Source organism: Narcine bancroftii, chromosome 3 (assembly GCF_036971445.1).
Source record: "Narcine bancroftii isolate sNarBan1 chromosome 3, sNarBan1.hap1, whole genome shotgun sequence".
Classification (NCBI taxonomy): domain Eukaryota; kingdom Metazoa; phylum Chordata; class Chondrichthyes; order Torpediniformes; family Narcinidae; genus Narcine; species Narcine bancroftii.
The window spans coordinates 167,583,127-167,610,324 of NC_091471.1; the positions used below are offsets into that span (position 1 = coordinate 167,583,127).

At 42.4% G+C, this 27,198-nt stretch overlaps 1 long non-coding RNA gene across 3 annotated transcripts in view; it reads left to right on the forward strand.

Moving 5' to 3' along the window:
* Positions 1–27,198, forward strand: part of LOC138757814 (uncharacterized) — a 179,944-nt gene that overhangs the window by 101,416 nt on the left and 51,330 nt on the right. For all 3 annotated transcript variants that reach the window (XR_011353905.1, XR_011353906.1, XR_011353907.1), the window contains 2 exons: positions 24,408–24,455; positions 24,715–24,897. This is a non-coding gene — a long non-coding RNA (uncharacterized lncRNA). The remainder of the gene's footprint in view (positions 1–24,407; positions 24,456–24,714; positions 24,898–27,198) is intronic.

The following is a 27,198-nucleotide window of genomic DNA, read 5'->3' on the forward strand; positions in this document are numbered from 1 at the left end:
CAACTTTGCTGGAATGCAGGTTTGCAGCCCATTGCCTTTACACTTATCCAAATGTTGCTGAGAAAGCTGGAAGTAATTAATGTCAGGTGCTTAATATTCTTTTTGCTTGTAGCACACTGTTCAAAGTCTAACTACTTTGAGCAAAATATTCAAGGCATTCTCCTAGTGAGTTATAAATATATATCATCAAGGTGTGGATGCATTAAAGAAAAGTTTGCACAGACTACTTGTAGAAAGGTGTGAAGATGAAAAATGTTCGAGAGTTTTGCTGTTGGAATGTTAGAAGCAGAGGAGAGTTTCATCTATAATCCACTGATGGTAATCCATAGATCCTAAAGCACAGTGTAAAAAAAAATGAGAAAAAGCCCCCCCCCCCCCCCCCAACCAAGAACAACATGTGCTTTCAAAACTGGAGAATCATTTCACTATTGGTAGTTCTCTGAATCAAACTTGCAAAACGTAATAATTATCAACAGCATTCATTTCAAGCTCTGTCTAATCAATGACCATTCAAAACTTGACCGCAAAATAAATTGATAAACAGTGGCTTCATCTCATCTCCAGCATTTTTCTGAGTATTTTGACATATTCTACCATCCAATGAGTACTTCTCCATCTAAACACAGAACATTGTTTCTTGGTGTAACATTGGTTCAAAGGATAATATGTAGCACATAGTAGATATTGCCCTCTGTTCTGTGTAGGTTAAATATAAATCAATTTCTTGCTTTACTATCTAAAGATTGCTGATTGGATAAAATTTAATTGTGGTCAATTCCATTAACATTAGTACATTGATCATAAAGAAAGTGAAGAGTAAGACAATGATTACACACACACATACACACACACACACACACACACACACTCACATACACACACAGACACACACACTCACACACACACACACTCATATACACACACAATCACACACACAAACACACACAGACACACTCACACACACACTCACACACACATACACATACACCTACACACAGAGACACAGACACACATACACACACACACACACACACACAGACACACCCACACACACACTCACACACACACACTCACACACACAGAGACACACCCATACACACATTTGCACATACACACTCACACACACAGACACACACACACACAGACACACACACTCACACACACACAATCACACACACAGACACACTCACACACACAAAATCACACACACAGACACACTCACACACACACTCACACACACACTCACACACACATATACACATACACCTACACACAGAGACACAGACACACATACACACACACGTACTCACACACACACACTCACACACACAGACACACCCACACACACACACTCACACACACACACTCATGCACACAGACACACTCACACACAGACACACTCACAAACACAGACACACTCACACACACACAAACACACTCATAAACACAAACACACACACACTCACACACACAGACACACTCACACACACAAACACACTCATAAACACAGACACACTCACACACACACAGACACACTCACACACAGACACACACACTAACATACACACACTCACACACACAGACACACACACACATTTGCACACACACTCACACATACACACAGACACACTCACACACACACATTCACACAAACACATACACACACACCTACATACACTCACATACACACTCACACACACAGACACAGACACACATACACACACACACTCACACACACTCATACACACACTCACACACATGCACTCACACACACAGACACACACAGACACATGCACACTTACACACACAGACACACACTCACACACACACACACACACACACACACACACACTCACAAACACAGACACACTCACACACACACACCTACATACATATGTATATAGCAATATATATGTCCCAAGAGCATAGAAGGGTCAGGGGTGACGTTAAAGATGTTTATAAACTCATGAACGGCTTGAATAAAATGAACACTCACATATTTTTTTTTTAACCAGGGAAGATGATTCAAGAACTAGAGGGCATATGTTTAAAGTGAGAGTAGAGAAGTTTTTTCTTTTTAAAATATTTTTATTGAGTTTAACATATAAGCATGATTACAAAATTGATAATTACATAATAATTAATTTGTATACAGGTAAGCAAGCTCAAAAAAGCCAATGAATAAGAAGGTTGATAAAACCACACCAATAATTACTTATAATACCTCAAAAACATTTAATTGAAATGATCTATGCAACCATGTTAAATTCATTTATTGAAATAACTTGAATAAAATAAAGAAAAAAAACTAAAAACTAAAACTATATCTAATCTGTCCCTTCCTCCTAATCAAAGTTATCTTTAAATTAATTTTAAAAATCAATGTTTTAGATGTGATAGATCAGGGGGTAAAAGAGGAGGAGGAGTTGCTCTGCTTGTTAGGGAGGACATTACTGCCGTGAGGTGGCAGGATGGTATAGAGGGATCGACCAGTGAGGCTGTTTGGGTGGAATTGAGGGGTGGAGGAGGCAAGAGAGTGCTAATAGGGGTGTATTACAGACCACCAAATGGGCCAAGGGAATTAGAGGAACAAATTTGTAGGGAGATAACGTATATGTGTGAAAATCATAGGGTAGTGATCATGGGAGATTTTAACTTCCCACACATTGATTGGGATACCCATACGGTTAGAGGGCTGGATGGGCTGGAGTTCGTTAAATGTGTTCAGGATTGTTTTCTAAATCAGTTAGTAGAAGAACCGACTCGGGATGGTGTAATACTGGATCTCCTGTTAGGGAACGAGCTAGGTCAGGTAGCGGACATTAATGTTGGAGAACCAATTGGGTCTAGTGACCATAATTCTGTTAGTTTTAGGGTAGTTTTAAGGAAGAGCAAGGCGAGGCCTAAAGTTGAGGTTCTGGATTGGAAAAGAGCAAATTTCATAGGAATAAGAAGGGATTTGGGGAGTATTGAGTGGGACAGGATATTTTCAGGTAAGGATGTAAATGAAAAATGGAGGATATTCAAAAAAGAAATTTTGAGGGTACAGAGTAGTTATGTCCCAGTCTGGATCAAAGGAAAGGCTGGAAGTCATAGGGAGGCTTGGTTTTCGAGGAATATTGGAAATTTGGTTAGGAGAAAAAGGGAGGTGTACAAGAGGTATAAAGAGCAGGGAGCTGAGAAGTTGAAGGAGGACTACAAGGAGTGTAGAAGGAATCTTAAGAAAGAAATTAGAAAGGCCAAAAAAAGGCATGAAGAGGCTTTGGCTGACAGAGTAGAAATAAATCCAAAGGTTTCTACAAGTACATTAAAAGTAAAAGATTAGTGAGAGATAAAATTGGACCTCTTGTAGATAGCGAGGGTAGGCTGAGTGAGAAGTCTGAGGAAATGGGGGAAATTTTGAATGATTTCTTTGCCTCAGTATTCACTAGGGAAAAAAATGTTGAACCAGTTGAAGTAAAGAAAAATAGTGGGGAGGTCATGAAGCATATAAGGATAACCGAGGAGGTAGTGATGGCTGTGTTAAAAAAGATAAAGGTGGATAAATCTCTCAGACCGGACAAAATATTCCCTAGGACACTCAGGGAGGCTAGTGGACAGTTAGTGGGGCCATTAACAGAGATATTTATGATGTCACTGGCCACGGGGGTGGTACCAAAGGATTGGAGGGTGGCGCATGCGGTTCCTCTATTTAAGAAAGGGTCCAAATGCAAACCTGGGAATTATAGGCCTGTAAGTCTGACATCTGTGGTGGGCAAGTTGATGGAAAGTGTTCTGAGGGATGCTATTTACAAATTTTTGGACGTACAAGGATTGATAGGGAGTAATCAGCATGGTTTTGTCAGGGGTAGATCATGCTTGACAAACCTGATTGAGTTCTTCGAGGGGGTTACAAAATAGGTTGATGAAGGGAAAGCTGTGGATGTTGTCTATTTGGACTTTAGTAAAGCTTTTGACAAAGTTCCCCACAGGAGGTTAGGAAAAAAGGTGGAGGCATTAGGTATAAATAAGGAGATAGTGAAATGGATTCAGCAGTGGTTGGATGGAAGGTGTCAGAGAGTAGTGGTAGACAATTGTTTGTCCAATTGGAGGCCGGTGACTAGTGGAGTTCCTCAGAGTTCGGTCCTGGGTCCACTATTATTTGTTATATATATTAACGATCTGGATGTAGGGGTAGAGAATTGGATAAGCAAGTTTGGGGATGACACAAAGATTGGTGGTGTTGTGGACAGTGAAGTAGATTACCGTAGATTAAAAGGTGATTTAGGAAGGCTGGAGGTGTGGGCTGAGAAATGGCTGATGGAATTTAATACAGATAAGTGTGAGGTGTTACATTTTGGAAAGGCAAATCTAAATAGGTCATATGCATTAAATGGTAGGCTATTGAGATGTGCAGAGCAACAAAGGGATTTAGGAGTTGTGGTAAGTAGTACCCTCAAGGTTGACACTCAGGTAGATGGTGTGGTGAAGAAGGCATTTGGAATGTTGGCCTTCATAAATCGGAGTATTGAATTCAAGAGTAGGGAGGTTATGATGAAATTGTACAAGACATTGGTGAGGCCAAATTTGGAGTACTGTGTACAGTTTTGGTCACCAAATTATAGGAAAGATATAAACAAAATAGAGAGAGTGCAGAGAAGGTTCATGAGAATGTTGACAGGATTTCAGGGTCTGAGTTACAGGGAAAGGTTGTGCAGACTGGGGCTTTTTTCTCTGGAGCGTAGAAGATTGAGAGGGGACTTGATAGAGGTGTTTAAGATTTTAAAAGGGACAGACAGAGTAAATGTGGATAGGCTTTTTCAATTAAGAAAGGGGGAGATTCAAACTGGAGGACATGGTTCAAGATTGAAGGGAGAAATTTATAAGGGGAACATGAGGGGAAATTTCTTTACACAGAGGGTGGTGGGGATGTGGAATGAGCTTCCGGCAGACGTGGTCGAGGCGGGATCATTTGTTACATTTAAGGAAAGACTGGATCGTTACATGGATAGGAGGGGACTAGAGGGGTATGGACTGGGTGCTGGTCAGTGGGACTAGGAGGGTGGGGATTTGCTACGGCATGGACTAGTAGGGCTGAACTGGCCTGTTCTGTGCTGTAAGTGGTTATATGGTTATATGGTTAATCCCTGGTGACCCCCAAGGAACAGGCAGTGAACCACCGGAACATGCAATAATTGTTTATTCTTCCAATTATAAAATAATTCTAAGAACGGGCCCCACAATTTCATAAAGTGGAACTTTCTATCTTTAATATTATATCTAATTTTCTCTAAACTTTACATCATATAATGACTGTGTATGAGTAGGGGATGGACCATCTTTCCATTTCAATAAAATTGCTCATCTGGCTATTAATGTGGTAAAAGCTAAAACTTTTTCCTGAAATGATGATACAAGTTTATCTGGATCATGAGAAAGCACAAAAAAAAAAGCAATTTATGGCAAGATTCCAAATTAATCTTAAGGATTGCTGATAAAATTTGGAAAATGTCATTCTAAATTAGGGCACTCCCAAAAAATATGGATCTGAGAAGCTGAAAATTTTTTATATTTCTCACATAAATAGATCAATATCTGCATAAAAGCGAGATGATTTAAGTTTGGACATGAGTTCTAAGTACCACCTCAAATTGTAATAAGCAGTGACTTGCACTGAATGAGGAATCAATAATCAAACTGAGAGTAGAGTTCCAAAGAGGGGAGAAGTTTAAGGGTGATCGGAGAGGCAACTTTTTCACTCAGTGACTGGTTTGTATCTGGAATCACCTGCCAGAGGAAATTGTAAAAGCCGGCACAATTTTGATATTTGAACAAATATGTGCATAGGAACGGGTTAGAAAGTTATAGCCACATGCAGGTAAATGGGACTAGGCAGAATGCCAACTTGGTCAGAATGGACAAGTTGGGCTGAAGGGCCTACTCCGTACTGACTTTATATTAGGAACATATGCTCAAGTGCACCTACATTTTGGAATATTTTGAAATAATGTGAATTATTTGAGGTCTCTATTCTAAATGTTTTGCTTTGGTGGAAATATATTTCTCTCCTTTAAACAAAGAACTTAGAAGAGTACAGGCCTTTCATGTTTGGTAAAAATGCTTTAGTCATATGGGAAGTCTGATTTATTGCTTCATGCATTACTTCATATTGAAATGCTGACCTAGGGTGCAATATCTTAAAATACTTGACATGTTTGATAGGTTTTATTGTCAAAGTAGCAAGAAGAATGATAAAAATCATCCATCTGAAAGGTTATTTCCATTTATCTCTCCACAGCAGCTGCCTAATCTGCTGAGTTATTTCCAAAATTTCTGTTTTCATTTCAGATGTCCAGCAATTTTTTTTGCTTTCTGACTAATGAATATTATTCTCTAAGCATGAACCTTATAATAATTCCAGGCTGTGGGAAGACTTACAATTCAAAAGGTGGTCGGCCCTCTTCTGGTCTCAGCTTTGAGAAAGGAGAATTTCACTATTTAACTCACTATTCATGTCTATTTGAATAGCAAAATTAATTTAGTCATGTTCCATTAAAACAGGCCTTTGGTCCACACCCCATTGTTCTTAGTTGTACAAGCCCCATTTACTCACATTTGTTCTGTACCAAGAGGTGGGCCACTTTTATTTTAAAAATTCACTGCTCTTGACCCAATTGTTACTGAAATATGTTGCTTCAGAAAAATTGTCACTGGCTCATTTTCTTTGGAGTTATGAAACTGTGTACATAATGAGTCAATTAAGTACAATTAAAACAGTAGTTTTCAAACTTTTTCTTTCCACTCTCATACCATCTTATGTAATCCCTTATTAATCACAGAGCATCTATGGCACAGGCAATACTTGAGGTGAAATGTGAGTTTAAAAAAAAGGTTGCCCACCTCTGTTCAGCACCAAGGTGATTCAAGTGCTTGCCCTGATCATTTTTAAATATTGTGAGGGTACTCGCTTCCATCACCTCTTCAGCTAGGGTTCTCCAGATTCCAATCACACAAAATTCCACCTGAGGTCCCTTCTATCTCTCACTCTGTACCCCTTTTCTTGGACTGAAGAACTTAAGGCAGATTAGGAGAAAGGGCAAAAAAGTGGCAAATTAAATACAATGCTGGATTTTATTTCAAGAGGAATAGAATATAAGGGATGTGATGTTGGGGCTTTATAAGACACTGGTGAGACCTCACTTGGAATATTGTGAGCAGTTTTGGATTCCTCTTTTAAGAAAGGATGTGGTGATGTTAGAGAGGGTTCAGAGGGACTTCACAAGGATGGTTCTGGAAAGGAAAGGGTTATCATTTGAGGAAAGTTGTCAATTCTTGGCCTGAATTAAGGAGAATGAGGGGTGATCTCATTGTAGCATTTTGAATGTTGAAAGGCATGGATAGAGTAAATGAAGAAAGGTTGTTTCCCAAGGTGGGAGGGTCTAGGAGAAGAGAGCACAAAGTCAGGATTGAAGGGCATCCACTTAGAACAGAAATGTAGAGAAATTTCTTTTGCCAGAGGGTGGTGAATCTGTGGAATTTGTTGCCACAGGTGGTTGTGGAAGCCATGTCATTGGGTGTATTTAAGGCAGAGATTAATAGGTTCTTGATTAGCTAGGGCATCAAAGATTATGAAGAGAAGGCTGGGGAATGGAGCTGAATGGGAAGATGGAAAACCAAGAACACCAATTAACAAATTAACCCTGTACGTTTTTGGAAGTTATTTATATCTAAGTGTCCTTTAACAAAGTAATTAGTGTAATCATTTCCAATCAATTTTTTGGCATTGAAAAATTATCTATGATTAGTTTTTCTATAGCTTTATCAGGATTCATGAGTTATACAGCACTGAAATAGGCCCTCTGGAAAAACTTATCCCTTCCAATCAAGATGTTTATCCTATGCTAATCCCAATTGCCTGGGTTTGGACCATGTCTCTCTGAACTTTTGTTATCCATGTACCTACTTCATCAAACCCTACCACATCACTTCTTGCCATTTCAATTGTTGTTGGAGGATTTTTAATATTATTAGGTGTTTTTTTTTGTATTTTCATTAATCTCAAGTGACATCAACAATGAATATAAGGGATTAAAGGTAGGGAGAAGGGATAGTGGGAAAATTGGTGTAGATTGTGGGAATATGTGCCAAGAAAAATTCTTAAGCAGGAACAGGTCTAATCTATTAAAAAAAACAACCAGCTGCATCCCTGACAAAGGGATGTGTTACCTGGTTTCCTTACCCAATGGGAAAAGCAGGTTTCAAATCCATCAAAACTAAGAGATGGCCCTCTGGTCTCTCAAGTCTGCTCTGACATTCAATAATATCTGTTCAATACCATTTTTGGGCTCTATCCCAATAACCCATGGTTCCTTTAATGTGCAAAACCTCTGATTTGAGTGCAATCAATGACTGAACCTTCACAATATTTAGGGAGCTGGAGGTACAAATTATTCAAAGATTCACCAAACATTGATTGAAGAAATGTGTCCTAATCTCAGTCTTCAAAGGGCTTCATACTATTTTGAGGCTGTAACCCCCCCCCCACACCTGCCACCCAACCCAGTCCTCAGGTCAGCCTTGGAAATCACCCTTCTCACATCTATTCTTAGGAGCCTGCTAAGAATTCTGTATGTTTCAATAAAATCACCTTTCACTCATCTAAGCTCTAGAGAATAGAGGTCTATCCTACTCAATCTCTTCTCACGTAACAGACCTGCTAACAAGAAACCAGTCTCTCATCAATCATCAGTGCAATCTGTCAATAGCAAGTACATCCTTCCTTAGAAACAGAGACAAAATTGTACACAATACTTAAGGTGTGGTCTCACTAAGGCTGTGTATAGTATTGTAAGCCATGTTTACTCTGGTAATTAAATCCTTTTGCAGGTTCTATATAATTACAGTAAGATTACCTTGTTCTCGTGTTCATATCCACTTATAAGGACTTTAGTTAAAGTCAATTTCATTGCAAGAGCACGTGTAAATGTGTTTTACATAATCAAAGCTTTCTGTCTTTTCCCTTTAATATGATGAGCGTCAGAAAAGAGCTGAAGTGAAATATTCACAATTTGAGGAAAAGGGTAATCACTTGTCTAAAATCTACCAATGTTGCATTGCTATTGAATCTCTTTCTAGTAAAACATGTTCACTCTTAGCTTTTGCTCATTAGGCTGGCATGTTACAGGTCTGGATTTTGAATCAGTGGAGAAATTTGTCCATTATCACATGACTTGAATGTGTTCCAGTAGCATAAATATGTTTTCCTCAACTTTAAAATTCAGTATCAGGAAGGAGGGAACAATGCATGCATGCTATCTATTTCTACCCCACAGCACAAAAGGAGACCAATTAGCTCATATTTGTGCTGGCTTTTTTTTTAGAGAACATTTCTTTTTGAAATAATCACCCATTAAGTATTAAATCCCTTTTTATTCATGATAGCTCTGTAACAGTTTTTAAACAATTTTCTCTTTTGAAAGTTCCTATCAAATCTAGTTTTGCTACTCTATCAAATGTGTAATACAGATTCTAATAATTTATTGAATAAAACTCTTCATATTTGAACCTTGCCTTGTTTATCAATTATGCTGGTTACGATATATGAATTATTCCCTTAGATTGGGAAAATTGGAAATATAACTTCTTTATTCAGTGAAGGTCAAAAAGATTGAATATGTGGGAGAGACAGAGAGAGAGAGAGAGAGCAAGAGTGAGTGTGTGAGGGGGGGGGAGGCAGGCATTAAAGACGTTGGTCTAACATCTGCTATGGAACGGGAAGAGGTTATTGTAATCCACGACAAAATGACTGAGTGGTATGAGAAATCTGAGCTGTTTTCGAAAGGTTTAGCCCGTGGCTTGCTTGCTTTTGTTCCGGATATATCTTATTAACAAAGCCAAGGATCCCATAAGATTTAAACTTGTGTATTAGCAACTATGTATATAGGTGAAAATAGTGGAAATTATAGCTTGTATGAAGTTGTAAAGAAAGGTTATGTCTTGCAAAATGAAATTTTTTTTAGGAAATTGCTAAATCGGAAGAGTGTGGAATCTTTATATATTATTACAGACTTACTGAAGCATTCTGTGTTTGAAGAAATCATCTGCTTTGGATAAACAATTAAAATAATTTTTTAAAATAAAAGTTTTGAAAAAATTAAAATTACTATAAAATGTAAAAGACAGGAAAAGCCATGCGCGTGCGCACACACACACACACACACACACAGATCATTGAGATATTGACTTCTACAGCATGGGAACAGCCCTTTGGCACAACTTGTCCATGCTGATTAAACTGCCAAAATGTAGATTCCTTTGAGATCCAAAAAATATTCTCAGAAATGGATAGCAAGATTCATCATTACAACATCAATATTTAATTTTAATGGCAGCATTAAGATAAATGAAAACCAACTTTAAATTTTTAATCAAAATGACAGCAGCTTCCCAATGGGAATTTGGCGCAACTTACCCATGGTCCTGCAAACATTTTGGTTCTAGCTTGGTCCTGTCTCAATGTCATTAAGCTCTGGTCTAGTTCTGTCTCTCCTTATCATCAAGCCCTGACCTGGTCCCCTCTCTCCCTGTCATCCAACTTGTAGAAGGTTTCTTTACTGGTCTACGGCAGGGGTTGAGCAAATCGTACCTAATTGATTCATTACATGCACGGTTTCATAACTCCAAAGAAATTGGGTCAATGACAATTTTTCTCAAGCAAAGTATTTCAGTAACAATTGGGTCTAGAGCAGTGGTTCACAACCTTCCCTTCCCACTGACATATCACCTTAAGCAATCCCTTACTAATCACAGAGCACTGATGGCATAGGGATTACTTAAAGTGGTATGTGAGTGGAAAGAAAAAGGTTGAGAATCACTGAGCTAACCTTAAGCAAAACATCAGTAACATGCCTGGTGGACACTTACTTCAGTCTTGGACCCTGCACAACATTCTCAGCATGTCTCAAGGTGATCGATATGCTCCTGTCTTGGGCAAGCAACTGAAAGAAAAAAGAAGCAACATCCTTTCAACAAATCACTTTCCCTCCAAATTAGTGCACCAGTCACTTTCTATCTCTCTCCAAATCATTGCTCATCACTCTCTCTGTCATATTTCAATCTCAGTTTCCACATTGCCTTAAAAATCTGAATTTCTTATTTAATAATTGACTGTTTGAGGTGGTACACCACTAGCCCACTGCAGGGGGCAACCTCTGTACCTGCAGGAGTGTAAGGGGACAGGGCAACACCTGGCCAGCTGTCAATCAGTCGGCCTGAATGGATCAAGCCCCACCCGGTCGGGTGTCAATCACCTGCCGGGATATAAGCCTATGCCGGCTTCTTGAGGCCTCACTCAGAGTTGCTGCAGCCACAGCCAGCCTGGCTCTGTGGAAGTCTTTGTTGATTAAAGCCTGTTGTACAGTCTTTACCTTGGTGTGACTGATTCAGTCGAACAGTGCACAACAATTCAATCCACAAAATTTTCCCACAGCTGCCATGGAAAAACTCCTGTACGCAGGGAGCCTCGAAGTTGACCACAAGAGCAAGATCAAGAACAAAATATCCTGCTCTGGAGAGTCGAGCTGGCAACCTACAGCTATGACATCCAGTACCGCCCCGGGAAGTTTAACGACTCCCCTGATGCCCTCTCTCGCACCTGCGCATCTATGCATGATGACAGGTTGCAGGGATTGCATGAGTCCCTCTGACATCCGCGCGTCACCCGGTTGTACCATTTCATTAAGTCCTGAAATCTGCTGTACACCATCAGGGATGTCAGGGACGTGACCGAGGCCTGTCAGGTCTGTGCAGAGTGTAAACCCCGTTTCTTTGCCCCCCCCCCCCCCCAAGGCCCACGTTGAAAAGGCTACTTGGCCTTTCAAGCATCTCGACCTGGACTTCAAAAGGCCCCCGCCTTCCACGAACTGAAATGTCTACTTCCTCACGGAAGTGGACAAGTACTCAAGCTTCTCTTTCACCATCCCTTGTATGGACACCGTCATCAGGGCCTTGGGGCAGATTTTCACCATGTTTGGCTGCTCCGCCTTCTTCCACAGTGACTGGGGGGTCTAGTTTCATGAGCGACGAGCCGCGCCAGTACCTGACAGTAAGGGATATCACGATTAGTCGCACAACAAGCTATAACCCAAAAGGCAACAGGCAAGTGGAACGCAAGAATGTGATGGTCTGGAAGGCAGTCTTCCTGGCTCTCAGGTCAAAAGGGTGGGCTGTTGAGTACTAGCAGGATGCCCTGCCCGAGGCACTCCATGCCATTCGGTCACTGCTGTGCACGGCTACCAATGACACCCCTCATGAACGTCTATTCTCATTCCCCAGGAGGTTGGCGACTGGAATGTTACTCCCAGCATGGCTCACGTCCCCGGGACCGGTGCTTCTGCGTAAGCATGTAAGGAAACAAAAGGCTGAAGCCCTGGTAGAGTAGGTTTTCCTCCTTCATGCAAACCACAACTACGCCTACGTTAGGTTTGGCAGTGGCAGGGAGGACACCATCTCAACCAGGGACTTGACACCAGCAGGAACATCCACCACACCATGCCACCCTCCAATCCAGGACGACACTGACCGGGCATACATCCCCGTCCCCAGGTAGCTATGGGGCACGCAGGGCCTCCTTGACCACCATGGGCCCGCTTCAGCCTTAGGAGATGATCCCGTCCCCCCCCACCCATCCAATATGACCCACATACGTCGACCCCAGCCCCCCTCGCCACCCCTCCACACAGCACCACACCAGCCACACACACCTCTGCCGCCAGCCCCCCCCACTTCCCCTCTAAGCAGTGTCCAGGAGCCAGTTCTACGACGGTCACAGAGACCCCGGTGGCTGCCAAATCATCTCAACCTGTAAATATTTTATGTACATAGTGGGTGCCTACTGCAGGGGAAACCTTTGTACCTTCAAGAGTGTAAGGGGACAGGACCTGGGCGGCTATCAATCAGTCAGCCTGAATGGATCAAGCCCCACCCAGTCGGGTGTCAATCACCCTCTGGGATATAAGCCTGTGCCGGCTTCCCGAGGCCTCACACTGAGTTGCTGCAGCCACAGCCAGCCTGGCTCCGTGAAAGTCTTTGTGGATTAATGCCTGTTGCACAGTCTTTACCTTGTGTGTGTCTAATTCTGTCCAACAGTGGACCACACTGTTTTAACTCTTTCGCTGTCTCCATCTATGTAACTATGCTGACGTATGAAGATTATGTTTGGAGGAAAGATTGTAATGACCTTGAACTGCTCTGATAACCACTGAATGATAATAAGTAAAGCACAAAAGTCTGCAGACACCATGGTTGAAGTAAAATCACAAAGCTGGAGAAATTCAGCAGGTCAAACAGTGTACCTTATATAGTAAAGATAAAAATACATAACTGACATTTTGGGCTTGAGCCCTTCATCAAGGTTTGGAAAAATTTTGGGAGGCATCCAAATACAAAGATAATGGGGGAGGAATGGGGGAAGTTCATGGTAGCAAAGGCAGGAGGTAATATACGGAGTAGGGAAATCCTAGTTGTGCCTGCCTTTTTGTGGGCTTTGTAGAGCAATCCATGCTGCAAGCCTACACCAGGCAAGGCCTTCAGCTCTTCCTTTGTTATATTGATGACTACATCAGGACTGCCTCATGCAATTGCAATGAACTTCATTTGCTTCACTGCCAACTTCTATCCCAATCTCAAACTCACCTTTTCTGACAACACTCTCTCCTTTCTGGATCCCTCTGTCTGCATTGTGGGAGACAAACTTTCCACTGAGATATATTACAAACCCATCAACTCTCACTTGACTAACTTGACTCCACTTCCTCACACCCTTTCCCCTGTAAGGAATCTATTGCCTTCTCACAATTTCTCCATCTCTACTGCATCTGATCCCAAGATGAGGTCTTCCAGTCCAGATCTTCTGAAATATCTGCCTTCTTCCACAAATGTGGCTTCACTTACACCATCATAAACTCAGCCCTTACTCGCATCTCCTCCATTTCCTACTCATCTGCCCTGGTCCCCTCTGCCCCAGACACGACAAACACAGGATTCCCCTTGTCCCTCACCTATCCAACACATTATCATCTGGATCCTACTACTAGACACATTATCCCTTCTTCTCCCCACTCTGCCTTCCATAGGGACCATTCCCTCCTTGACTCCTTCGTGCACCATCAGGGACTCCTCCCTACCAATTGGCTCCTCTGCCACCTTCTTCTGTGGCCATAGGAGGTGCCACACTTGTGTCCACCCCTCCTCCCTCACCACAGTCTGGGACTAGTAATTTAATTCAAACTAGGTACACCAGTCCTATCTTTGCCCTTCCCAATATCGAATAACCCAACTTCTTCCAAATAAATCACTGCAATTTCTCTACTTCAGTTTGGTGCTCACGATGTCCTCTACATTGGAGAAATTAAACCCAGAATTGGTGACACCTTTGCAGATCATCTCTGCTCAGTCTCTAAAGGTGACTGTGAGCTCCTAGATGCCTGTCACTTTAATTCTCCATCCAAACAGCCACTCTGCCCTCTGTGACTTATTACAAAGCAAAAAGGGCCAATGAAAGTTCAAAGATGCATGTCTTCCATCTAGCCATCTAGTGTTTTCCTCAACACCAACACTGCTTGACCTACTGAACATTTCCTGTATATTCAGGTTGAAGCTGAAATGTATCCTGTCCCTTCGGCTGAGTGGCTGCCCCTTCAAGATAAGGTTGAAGGCTTAAAACTCCCTCTATTTCTCAGAGGAAAAAAAACAATGCAAAGCCAGTCCTTTGGACCCAATATCGAACAATTTCAGATAACCAACCTTGTAGATTTGTGAATTGTCAATTTTGATGCAATGCCAGTAAGGTGTCATGGTAATTCCCTTTCTCTCCCCATAGATGCAACCTGACCTACTGAGTATTTCCAGCATTCTCTTTTATTTCAGATTTCCAACCACTGCTTGCACTGTTTCATGGTTTAAGTATTTTTTACTCCTGTATCCCCATTCATCTTTCATTTCCTCCACAAAGTTCAACTATGATTAACAAGTTTTCAGCTCACTATATCATCTGACATAAATACAGTCATTGTGATCGGATTCCACTCCATCCCTTTGTGCTCTCTAACTCTTCCCCTTCTCTCCAGCTTAAAATATGCTCAGTTTTTTTTTATTTAGACGTACAGCACGGTACCACGCCAATTCAGCCCTACGTGTCCATACCACCCAATGTATACACCATTAGCCTACACCCCAGTATGTTTTTAAAGGGTTGGAGGAAACCTGGAGCCTCTGGAGAAAACCCACGCAGACACAAGGGGAACGTACAAACTCCTTTCAGAAGCGCAGGATTCAAACCCAGGGCCAGACCCAATTCTTCTTTGGCTTGGCTTCGCGGACGAAGATTTATGGAGGGGGTAAAAAGTCCACGTCGGCTGCAGGCTCGTTTGTGGCTGACAAGTCCGATGCGGGACAGGCAGACACGGTTGCAGCGGTTGCAGGGGAAAATTGGTTGGTTGGGGTTGGGTGTTGGGTTTTTCCTCCTTTGCCTTTTGTCAGTGAGGTGGGCTCTACGGTCTTCTTCAAAGGAGGTTGCTGCCCGCTAAACTGTGAGGCGCCAAGATGCACGGTTTGAGGCATTATCAGCCCACTGGCGGTGGTCAATGTGGCAGGCACCAAGAGATTTCTTTAGGCAGTCCTTGTACCTTTTCTTTGGTGCACCTCTGTCACGGTGGCCAGTGGAGAGCTCGCCATATTACTAGCACTGTAAAGGTGTTGCATTAATCTCTACACCAACCATGCTGCCCTTGTCTCATTTTAATAATTTCTCATAGAAGTTACTTGACCTATAATGTTTTCCTCAACACCAGCACTGCTTGACCTGCTGAACATTTCCTGTATATTCAGGTTGAAGCTGAAATGTATCCTGTCCCTTCGGCTGAGTGGATGCCTCTTCAAGATAAGGTCGAAGGCTTAAAACTCCCTTTATTTCTCAGAGGAAAAAAAACAATGCAAAGACAGGAAAAGCAAGAATTTTTCTGATTTAGATGAGTTTTATTATTATCACATGTATCGAGATAAGTGAAAAGCTTTCATTTGCCATGCCATTCAAAGGCCAGCAAACAATTGCCACATTTCGGCACCATTCTGCAAAAAAAAGGAGGAAGAGAAAGGATTTTATTCCCTGGAGCATAGAAGAATTAAAGGAGATTTGATAGATGTACACAAAATTATATGGGTATAGATAGATTAAATGCACATAGGCTTTTTCTGCTGAGATTAGGTGAGACAAAAACTAGAGAATATGGGTTAGGGTTGAAAACAGGGAAATAGTTAAAGGGAACATCAGGGGAATTTCTTCATGGTGGGAATATGGAATGAGCTGCTAACTGAATTGGTGAATGCAAGCTCAATTTTGACATTGAAGAAAAATGTGGTCAAGTATACAGATGGGAGGATATGGTCCAGATGTAGGTAAGTGGGACTATTCAGAAATATAGATTGGCACACACTAAAATGCCAAAGGGCCTGTTTCTGTGCTGTTGTGTTCTATGGTTCTAAAAGTTACATCAGAGATAGCAAGGGATTGAGAATCAGGTCGCTGCCTGCCATGTAGCTGCCTCTGTCTCCCTCAGAAGCTGAGTTCAGGCTCTCTCCATTGAATCTCCTTGACCTATGGTCTCTGTTCCCTGAAACCCTTGGTGCTTGAGGCTTCATGAATGCCTCCTATTATTGTAAGTCCTAACACAATGTCATGGAATTGACATTGGAAAAAAGCTCTGTTTGGAGACATTCTTGAAGATGTCAAGTTTGTTTATTTGTCACAAAATACCTCATATAGTTAGCAAGGCTCCTCTGTGGAGATACTAACAGGTAATCTATAGCATTTATACAGGCATGTAAAGAGCACAATTTACCAAGTATAGGATTACAATGAAAAGGAAGATCAATTGGGACCAAGCAAGTCAGATGATCTTCCTGTCATGTTTGTCTCATTGCACTGTGCCTTCACACACCAACTGGAATGCAAAGAGGCTCTTTACCACCTTGATGGATGATTCCTAGCTGTCAGTTAGTCTCTTTAATCAATGTCCAATAGAAGTTTCTAAACAAGCCAACTTTTGAGCTACGGGCCTCTTTAATGAGATGCTCCTGGCCAATCCAGGAGAGTTAACAATCCTCAGTTGAAAGCATTGGTTTTATAACAGGTAATCACAGCCACTTGAAACCAAGCCAGACAGCAAGTTTTGTTTCCAAAAAACTGCAAGGCATCTGGAATTGGAGAATCTTTCCATTAAGTATTAAGCCAAATGTCCTTCATATTTCATTAATTCACGTCTTATTGATTCATAAAACGGATGTTCCTGAATTCAAAGAATAAGAAAAAGGCTAAAACTCCCAGATCCCAGCCAGTATATTGTGACTTGCTAATATTTCTTCGACTGCTGTTATTGCTGCATGTCATCAAAAATAACTGTAACCCAGCCATAAACCCTATTATGGGATTCAAGGAACAAGCATTTAAGGATTTTGAGCCCTGTCATGAGTTATTGATTGATCTAACCAGCCATGAGTTTATGGTTGGATTATCAAAACTGTATATACTCCCCACATTTAGTACTAACATTGTCACAGAATTGGATAGGAGAGTTCAGTTAAAACTTCTCACATTCTATCCCTTGGAAAGAAAATTTAAACCAGTGGTTCTCAACTTTTTTCTTTCCACTCACATACCACTTTAAGTATTCCCTATGCCATCGGTGCTCTGTGATTAGTAAGGGCTTGCTTAAGGTGGTTTGTGGGTGGAAAGAAAAAGTTTGAAAAGCACTGTTTTAATCATACCTAATTGATTCATTATGTGCACGGTTTTATAACTCCAAAGGAAATGGGCCAATGACAATTTTTCTCAAGCAAAATATTTCAGTAACAATTAGGTCTAGAGCAGTGATTCTCAACCTTCCCTTCCCACTCACATACCACCTTAAGCAAGCCCTTACTAATCATCATCCAGGGTGGGAACCTCATCCAGCTCTAGCCTTAGGGGCTGTTGAGGGAGCTGGAGCAGGGCGGAATCTTGGACTGAGCGGTTGGCACTGAAAAGAGATTGGAAGTGTTCTGACCATCGGTTGAGGATGGAGATCTTGTCGCTGAGGAGGACTTTGCCGTCTGAGCTGCGCAGCGGGCTTTGGACTTGGGGTGAGCCCCTAAGGCTAGAGCTGGATGAGGTTCCCACCCTGGATGAGACATATAAGGCAATCGAACAACTGAAAAGTGGCAAAGCAGCAGGTATGGATGGAATCCCCCCAGAAGTCATGGAAGGCTGGCGGCAAAACTCTGCATGCCAAACTGCATGAGATTTTCAAGCTTTGTTGGGACCAAGGTAAACTGCCTCAGGATCTTCGTGATGCCACCATCATCACCCTGTACAAAAACAAAGGCGAGAAATCAGACTGCTCAAACTACAGGGGAATCACATTGCTCTCCATTGCAGGCAAAATCTTCGCTAGGAATCTACTAAATAGAATAATACCTAGTGTCGCCGAGAATATTCTCCCAGAATCACAGTGCGGCTTTCGCGCAAACAGAGGAACCACTGACATGGTCTTTGCCCTCAGACAGCTCCAAGAAAAGTGCAGAGAACAAAACAAAGGACTCTACATCACCTTTGTTGACCTCACCAAAGCCTTCGACACCGTGAGCAGGAAAGGGCTTTGGCAAATACTAGAGCGCATCGGATGTCCCCCAAAGTTCCTCAACATGATTATCCAACTGCACGAAAACCAACAAGGTCGGGTCAGATACAGCAATGAGCTCTCTGAACCCTTCTCCATTAACAATGGCGTGAAGCAAGGCTGTGTTCTCGCACCAACCCTCTTTTCAATCTTCTTCAGCATGACGCTGAACCAAGCCATGAAAGACCCCAACAATGAAGACGCTGTTTACATCCGGTACCGCACGGATGGCAGTCTCTTCAATCTGAGGCGCCTGCAAGCTCACACCAAGACACAAGAGAAACTTGTCCGTGAACTACTCTTTGCAGATGATGCCGCTTTAGTTGCCCATTGAGAGCCAGCTCTTCAGCGCTTGACGTCCTGCTTTGCGGAAACTGCCAAAATGTTTGGCCTGGAAGTCAGCCTGAAGAAAACTGAGGTCCTCCATCAGCCAGCTCCCCACCATGACTACCAGCCCCCCCACATCTCCATCGGGCACACAAAACTCAACCAGTTTACCTATCTCGGCTGCACCATTTCATCAGATGCAAGGATCGACAATGAGATAGACAACAGACTCGCCAAGGCAAATAGCGCCTTCGGAAGACTACACAAAAGAGTCTGGAAAAACAACCAACTGAAAAACCTCACAAAGATAAGCGTATACAGAGCCGTTGTCATACCCACACTCCTGTTCGGCTCCGAATCATGGGTCCTCTACCGGCACCACCTACGGCTCCTAGAATGCTTCCACCAGCGTTGTCTCCGCTCCATCCTCAACATCCATTGGAGCGCTTACACCCCTAACGTCGAAGTACTCGAGATGGCAGAGGTCGACAGCATCGAGTCCACGCTGCTGAAGATCCAGCTGCGCTGGATGGGTCACGTCTCCAGAATGGAGGACCATCGCCTTCCCAAGATCGTATTATATGGCGAGCTCTCCACTGGCCACCGTGACAGAGGTGCACCAAAGAAAAGGTACAAGGACTGCCTAAAGAAATCTCTTGGTGCCTGCCACATTGACCACCGCCAGTGGGCTGATAATGCCTCAAACCGTGCATCTTGGCGCCTCACAGTTTGGCGGGCAGCAACCTCCTTTGAAGAAGACCGCAGAGCCCACCTCACTGACAAAAGGCAAAGGAGGAAAAACCCAACACCCAACCCCAACCAACCAATTTTCCCTTGCAACCGCTGCAATCGTGTCTGCCTGTCCCGCATCGGACTTGTCAGCCACAAACGAGCCTGCAGCTGACGTGGACTTTTTACCCCCTCCATAAATCTTCGTCCGCGAAGCCAAGCCAAAGAAACTAATCAAAGAGCACTGATGGCATAGAGATTACTTAAAGTGGTATGTGAGTGGAAAGAAAAAGATTGAGAACCCCTGATTTAAACTAACAGTGCCAGCTGCTAGAAGAGCTCAGTGGATCAACCAGCATCTCATGGAGTCATAGTCTCACAGCATGGAATAGACACCTCAGCCACTTTGTCCATGCCAACCAAGTTGACATTTTGGGCTAGGTCCATGTGTATGCATTTGGTCCATAGCCTTCTAAACTCATCGGAGAATGATCAGTATCAGAGGATCGATGAAGGGACTCTCTTTTGTTTCTCTTTCTCTTCTTGGCAGGGATGCTGGACTAGTGACACCTCTATCTGCCTTCACAGGGCAATCCAAAGGAAAAAATTTGGATCAAAAAAAGGCTCTTATTACTTTTCTGCTGAACCCTCCTCCCAGTGGCATTGGTCAATGAGGTTCTTCTCCTCAGCTTTAATAATGATTTGCTTTCACTCTGGTTTGGTGGAGAATGTTGGAACTGCAAACTTTTCCACAGGAGGTGCCTGATAGGACAGGCTTGACTGGCTGAGTTCTTCTGTAACATGAAAGTCTATATTCGCTGTGATTGTGGTGAAAATGCTGGAAGAACTCAGGAGGTCACACAGGGTTCATAGAAAATGTTTTAGGCCTGAGCCCTTCTTCAAAGTATGAGCTAAAAGCAGGTTGGTGCCTGAATAAAAAGGCCGAGGAGGGAGGGAAGAAAGGGCAGGGGGAGGAACACAGACCACAAGAAAAATGTGATAATTGGACATGGATAGGAGGACAGGAGAGGAAAGATGAGAATTGATCAGGGGAGGGGGGGGGGGGGGTGGCTCTGTAAACGCAGAGCTAGAGGAAAGGAGACAGAGGGAGAGGGAAAGAAAGAGTCAGATTTCAGCATCTAGTTTTATTCATTTTACAGGACGTGGTTAGTTTGCTGGTCCACTCCTTTTTTCTGCCTATTTAGGGATTTTGTATGCTCTCAATACCCAGCCACAATACCATCCTGAATGATCACTCTTCGTGGATCAGAAGTTTCCACGTCAGTGGGAAAGTTGCATTTCTTTGAGGAGGATTTGAAAATATTTTCACTGCCTAGCTGATGATGGCGAATTGTGACAGAGCTGGGCAAGGTCTGTCGTGGGCCCCTGGAGTTGGGCTTGTAAACAGCTTGGCCAACACAATTGAGTGTAGCTAGGCTCTCAATGCCAGGAACGTTAGTCAATAAAAAAGATGCTGAAGTTAATTGCCTTCATTGTTAAGGCCACTGAGTACAAGAGTTGGGATGCCATGGTACAATTGCACAAGACATTGGTGAGACCACACAAAATGATGTGTGCAGTTCTAGTCACCCAATTATAGGAAGGATGTCAGTAAGCTGGGAAAGATCCGTGATGAGGTTATTGGGAATGGAAGGCTTGAGCAAGATGGAGAAACAGGATAGGCTTGGAGCTTTTCCCCATGAAGCATAGGAAGCTGAAAGGTGACCTTATAGAGGTTTATAACATCATGAGGGTATAGATAAGGTGAATGGTCACAGCCTTTTTCTCAGAGTAGAGGAATGTAAAACCAGGGGGCATAGATTACAGGTGAGAGGGGAAAGATTTTAAAAGGGACCCAAGGGGCATCTTTTTCACAAAGAATTTTCTGTGATGTAATGTTCTATAAGGTCTTGATCAACCAAAGGCCCTGCTAGTGCTTTGCAGGTAGGATTGAATTCCATCATCTATGTTTACCTTTACCAAGTTATAAAAATGGTCAACATTTAGCAGGGTGTTGCTATGAACCTTCCTTGAGAGTGTGTGATCTTATATTTTATCATTTGGTTTTGTGATTGGATTCAAAAGCATTCTTTTGAATGAATTCAGTAGGTCGAGTAGCATCGGTGGGGGAAATAAAAAAGAACTGTTGATGTTTCAGGACGGAACTCTTCATCCAGCTAGGGTGACCCTGCCTGACCTGCTGAGTTTCTCCAGCAGGTTGATCTTTGCTCCAGATTTCAGCATCCACTGTCTCTCGTATGTCCCCTGGGACTAAGCAGGAAATGCTGTGATTGTAGTCAAAGCACAAAATCCTGCAGGAACTCAGCAGGTCCATAGGAAGTAAAGACATAATACCTGATCATATGAGGCTGAGCCCTTCTTTTAAGATGTGAGCAAAATGCAGACAGGGGGCCTATATGAAAAAGCTAGTGAAGGGGGATGAATGGGAGGGGGAGCAATAGACAATAGACAATAGGAGCTGGAGTAGGCCCTTCAGCCCGTCGAGCCAGCACCACCATTTTACAGATCATGGCTGATCACTACCATCAGTACCCCTTTCCAGCCTTATCCCCATGTACAGAACAAAAGGTGTTAATTTGATGAGGACAGGAGAGGAAGATGAGAATTGATAGGGGGCAGTAGTTTTTGGTTCTGTGAAGAGGGAAAATGGAAGAGAAAGACAAAGCTTGAGGAAAGGAGATAAGGATGATTTGATGAATCTGCATGTTTTCTGCTGTCAGCATTTACTGATCAAGGGATGATTTAATGGAGGAGTTGGAATACAGTAAACAGGCTTTCACCAATGGGAACTTAAAAAATTGAATGGATTTTATGGCGAAAATGGGGAGGATTTGTTTGTGTATTGTGATGTCGTGGCTCTCACTTGAGGTCAGGGATGATGGACTTCGTTCCATTTTACATAGAACGAAACTGCCTGTGCGTGTACTTGTTTAATGCATACTTAATGTTGCACTCCAAGAAGCACACAATGTTTCACAAATCCCCAGCAAAGAACTGTAGGGCCAGTTCAGCCCTACTAGTCCATGCCGTAACAAATCCCCACCCTCCTAGTCCCACTGACCAGCACCCGGTCCATACCCCTCCAGTCCTCTCCTATCCATGTAATTATCCAGTCTTTCCTTAAATGTAACCAATGATCCCGCCTCAACCACGTTTGTCGGAAGCTCATTCCACATCCCTACCACCCTTTGTGTAAAGAAATTTCCCCTCATGTTCCCCTTATACTTTTCCCCCTTCAATCTTAAACCATGCCCTCTAGTTTGAATCTCCCCCACTCTTAATTGAAAAAGCCTATCCACGTTTACTCTGTCTGTCCCTTTTAAAATCTTAAACACCTCTATCAAGTCCCCTCTCAATCTTCTATACTCCAGAGAAAAAAGCCCCAGTCTGCACAACCTTTCCCTGTAACTCAAACCTTGAAATCCTGTCAACATTCTTGTGAACCTTCTCTGCACTCTCTCTATTTTGTTTATATCTTTCCTATAATTTGGTGACCAAAACTGTACACAGTACTCCAAATTTGGTCTCACCAATGCCTTGTACAATTTCATCATAACCTCCCTACTCTTGAATTCAATACTCCGATTTATGAAGGCCAACATTCCAAATGCCTTCTTCACCACACCATCTACCTGAGTATCAGCCTTGAGGGTACTATTTACCACAACTCCTAAATCCCTTTGTTGCTCTGCACATCTCAATAGCCTACCATTTAATGCATATGACCTATTTAGATTTGCCTTTCCAAAATGTAACACCTCACACTTATCTGTATTAAATTCCATCAGCCATTTCTCAGCCCACACCTCCAGCCTTCCTAAATCACCTTTTAATCTACGATAATCTTCCTCACTGTCCACAACACCACCAATCTTTGTATCATCCGCAAACTTGCTTATCCAATTCTCCACCGCTACTTCCAGATCGTTAATATATATAACAAACAATAGTGGACCCAGGACCGATCCCTGAGGAACTCTACTAGTCACCGGCCTCCAATTGGACAAACAATTTTCTACCACTACTCTCTGACACCTCCCACCCAACCATTGCTGAATCCATTTCACTACCTCCTCATTTATACCTAATATAAATTGGAGCAGATGGATTTGTTGTAGCCTTCGTCCACCATCACAGCTGTTGAGATCGAAGTAACTTCATCTGCCTGTTCCAACATTGAGGTCTTGGTTGGATTGCTCTTTATCAGGGACGTCACCCTCGACTTTACCACCATTGGTGGCCCTACCAGGAACTTAGCTCCAGACAGCATTGCCCTCGGAATCTCAGGACCACACAAACTTCTCTACCACAGCAAGGTGACAACCCACGGAGAAGATCGTGATGTTCCGAACTGTTAAATGGGAAGCAGATTCAATGGAAATTTCCCCCCAAAAATGGTTAAAAATAAAAAGAAAGTGAGTTGTATTTATATAGCATCTTTCACAACATCAGGATATCCCAAAATCTAGTTATGTAGTCTTGAAATATAATGTGAGTAATAACTTAATGTGGTAAAGAGATTCTCTTCTGCAGACAGTTAAAGCCAATTCTGATTAATGATGGTGACTAATGGATGATAAGTATTGCTCAGATCAAGTATTACAAATACTAACTCCCTCTTCTTCAAATTTAATCCATCAGGGAGAAGTAAACTGACTGTGCAACGCTCCCTTGGTGCTGCATAGGGAGGTAATGCAGAAATGAAAGAATTGACAGCTATTGACATCGGAAACCCTGGCAATAGTAATGGATTAGCTGCCACCCACTGCCCCCCCCCCCCCACCCGACCTTGCCCTGTCACAGGCCTGGGCTACCCCTGGTGCTCATTGCTCCCCACCAAATTCCTGGGTACCCCTGTCACCCCTTGCTCCTCAACGAGGGCCTGGCCACCCGGGTGCCACTCGCTACCGGGTCACGCACCTATCCCGTTTTTCATTTACTACCGCAGGTGACAGGCTAGATGCCAGTATTTTGGAGCTCCATCCTCTATGGGATCCAAGAAGAGATAACAGAATGGATTGAAAATTGTCTTCATGGAAGATGGCGGAAGGCCTGTGACAAGTGGTGTACCACAGGGTTCAGTACTGGGCCCATTCCTGTTTGTCATCCATTTCAATTATTTCAGTAAAAGGTACATGACATAATTAGCAAGTTGTAGATGTCACCAAAGTGTCTGATATTATAGATTATGAAGACTGTTGTCAATAATTGCAGTAGGATGTAGATAGATTGGGCAGGTGGGCAAAGGGATGAAAGTTAATACAGAGAAATATGAAGTATTGTATTTTGGGAGGTCTAGCACATGAAGGACCTTCACAGTGAATGGTAGAGATGTGGAGAGTATTGTAGACCAGTGAAATCTTGGAGTACAATTTCATAATACCTTGAAGTAGCGTCACATTAGCTTTCATCAATCCAAGAATTGGATATCGAGGTTGGGAGGTCACGTTGTGGTTACATAAGACGTTCGTGAGGACCCATTTTGGAGTATTATGTTCAGTATTGGTCACTGTGCCATAGGAAGGACATTGTCAAGCTGGAGAGCGTGCAAAGAAGATTTACAAGGATGTGGCCAAGTTTTGGGACCCTGAGCTATGGGTAGAGGTTAAGCTGGCTAAGGCTTTATTCCATGGAGTGCAGAAAAATGAGAAGTATCCAAAATCCTGAGAGGAATAGATTGTTTCCACGCAGAGTCTTTTGCCCAGACTAGGTGTACTGATGATCAGAGAGCATAGATTTAAGGAGGGTTTTAATAGGAACATAAAGGGTAACTTTTTTTAACACCGAAGGTAGTGTGGAATAGGCTGCAAGAGGAGGTGGATGAAACAGGTGCAACCGGAGTGTTTTAAAAAATATGAATCAATGTTAGGTTTGGAGGGATAGCAGGTAGGTGGGATGAGTGTTGATGGGACACTTTGATCTGCATGGGGAAGCTAGACTGAAGAGGCTGTTTTGACACTCTTTGACTCCATCTTCTCCGTTTTCCTCACTTACCATTCTTTATTCCCCTCAATCTCAAGTTTCTAGGGGATTTATTGCTTCAGTACAGTCAAAACCACAAATGCCAACCTCCATCAGGCAAAAACCAAAGGGTGACAGTTTTAAAGCAGAAAATCACATTTTCTGAGACTTAATGCACCCTCTCTTAATTCTAAACCATCTGCTTTTAACTGCATACCTGACAAATCAAAAGCCAGGTTTAATATTTTCACCTGTGGGCTCAATTTTTTTATAATCGAATTCAGATGAGTTGATATAAATAGTAATCGTAAATAGCTTCATTGTATATTAATATCAACTAATGTCAATGGAAATAAATACTTTGGTGATAAAATCGTGTTTTTTTTTGTGGAAGCATCTGCTTCTGATACACTTTCAAGATACAATTGTTTTTGTAAAACTTCCAAAAATAATGCAGCAGTTTCCCCCCCTTATTTATGACTCTACTTCAAAGTGAACTAAACAAAGAAATATGATATGAGCTCATATTTTGTCATTTTATTTGGCAGCTCTCAATATTTATTTTGTTGCCAAACCTATTTGATTCCTTTTGCTTTGTACAGGGGTTAATCAGCTTCCTTTGCGTTGATTTTTTCTGTTCACGAGTTTGTGTTGGCGAGATCCTATTACTGGATTTGGTGAAAGCCATGGATATTATATTAACACATTAGTTTTGAATACGGAGCTTCAGTGAAGGAAGGGCCTTTTAATACCTTTTAATGTAGATGGTTCCTTTCATATTTTAAAAATTCATCATTAAGATCTGTACATCTGTACAAGGCCAGCATTTATTATCAACTCAAAATTGAATGGAGTGTTCTGTTTAATAATTTCAAAGGATGTATGGGTGAGAACAGATGAGATGGCAGTTTTCTGAGATCAGTAAACCAGGTGGGGTTTTTCAGCTGTCCAGTACTTTTGTGGTCAATGACTGGTTTATTTATGAAAGTTCCAGATTACAATTCTGAATTTAAATTCTACAGTTCCTCTGGTGGGATTTAGAACATGGCACATTGAACAGTACAGCTCTGGAACAGGCCCTTTGGCCAATAATGTCAGCACTAGGACATGATGCCAAATTAAACTACATCCCTTTTGCCTACACATGCAATATACCGCTCCATTCCCTCCAAACCCCTGTCACTTGGCACCATTATAAATGTTAGTGGTTAGGTTGATTCTGGTCTATAAAAGACAGAACCATCCTCAATAAGTACAGACCCTTAGGCCCATAATGTCTGCATGATGCCAAATTAAACAAAATCTCATAGCCCTCCATACCCCATACCCCTCCATTTTCTATCTTAGGGGTCTCCAAAGTAGGTGATATCCTCCCCTGGGGATCCATGGGACAATCCAAAGGGTCAATGAATGCCAGGGGTTTGTAAGAGGGTTCATAAATGATGGGGGATGGAGAGGGGGCTGTGAATGA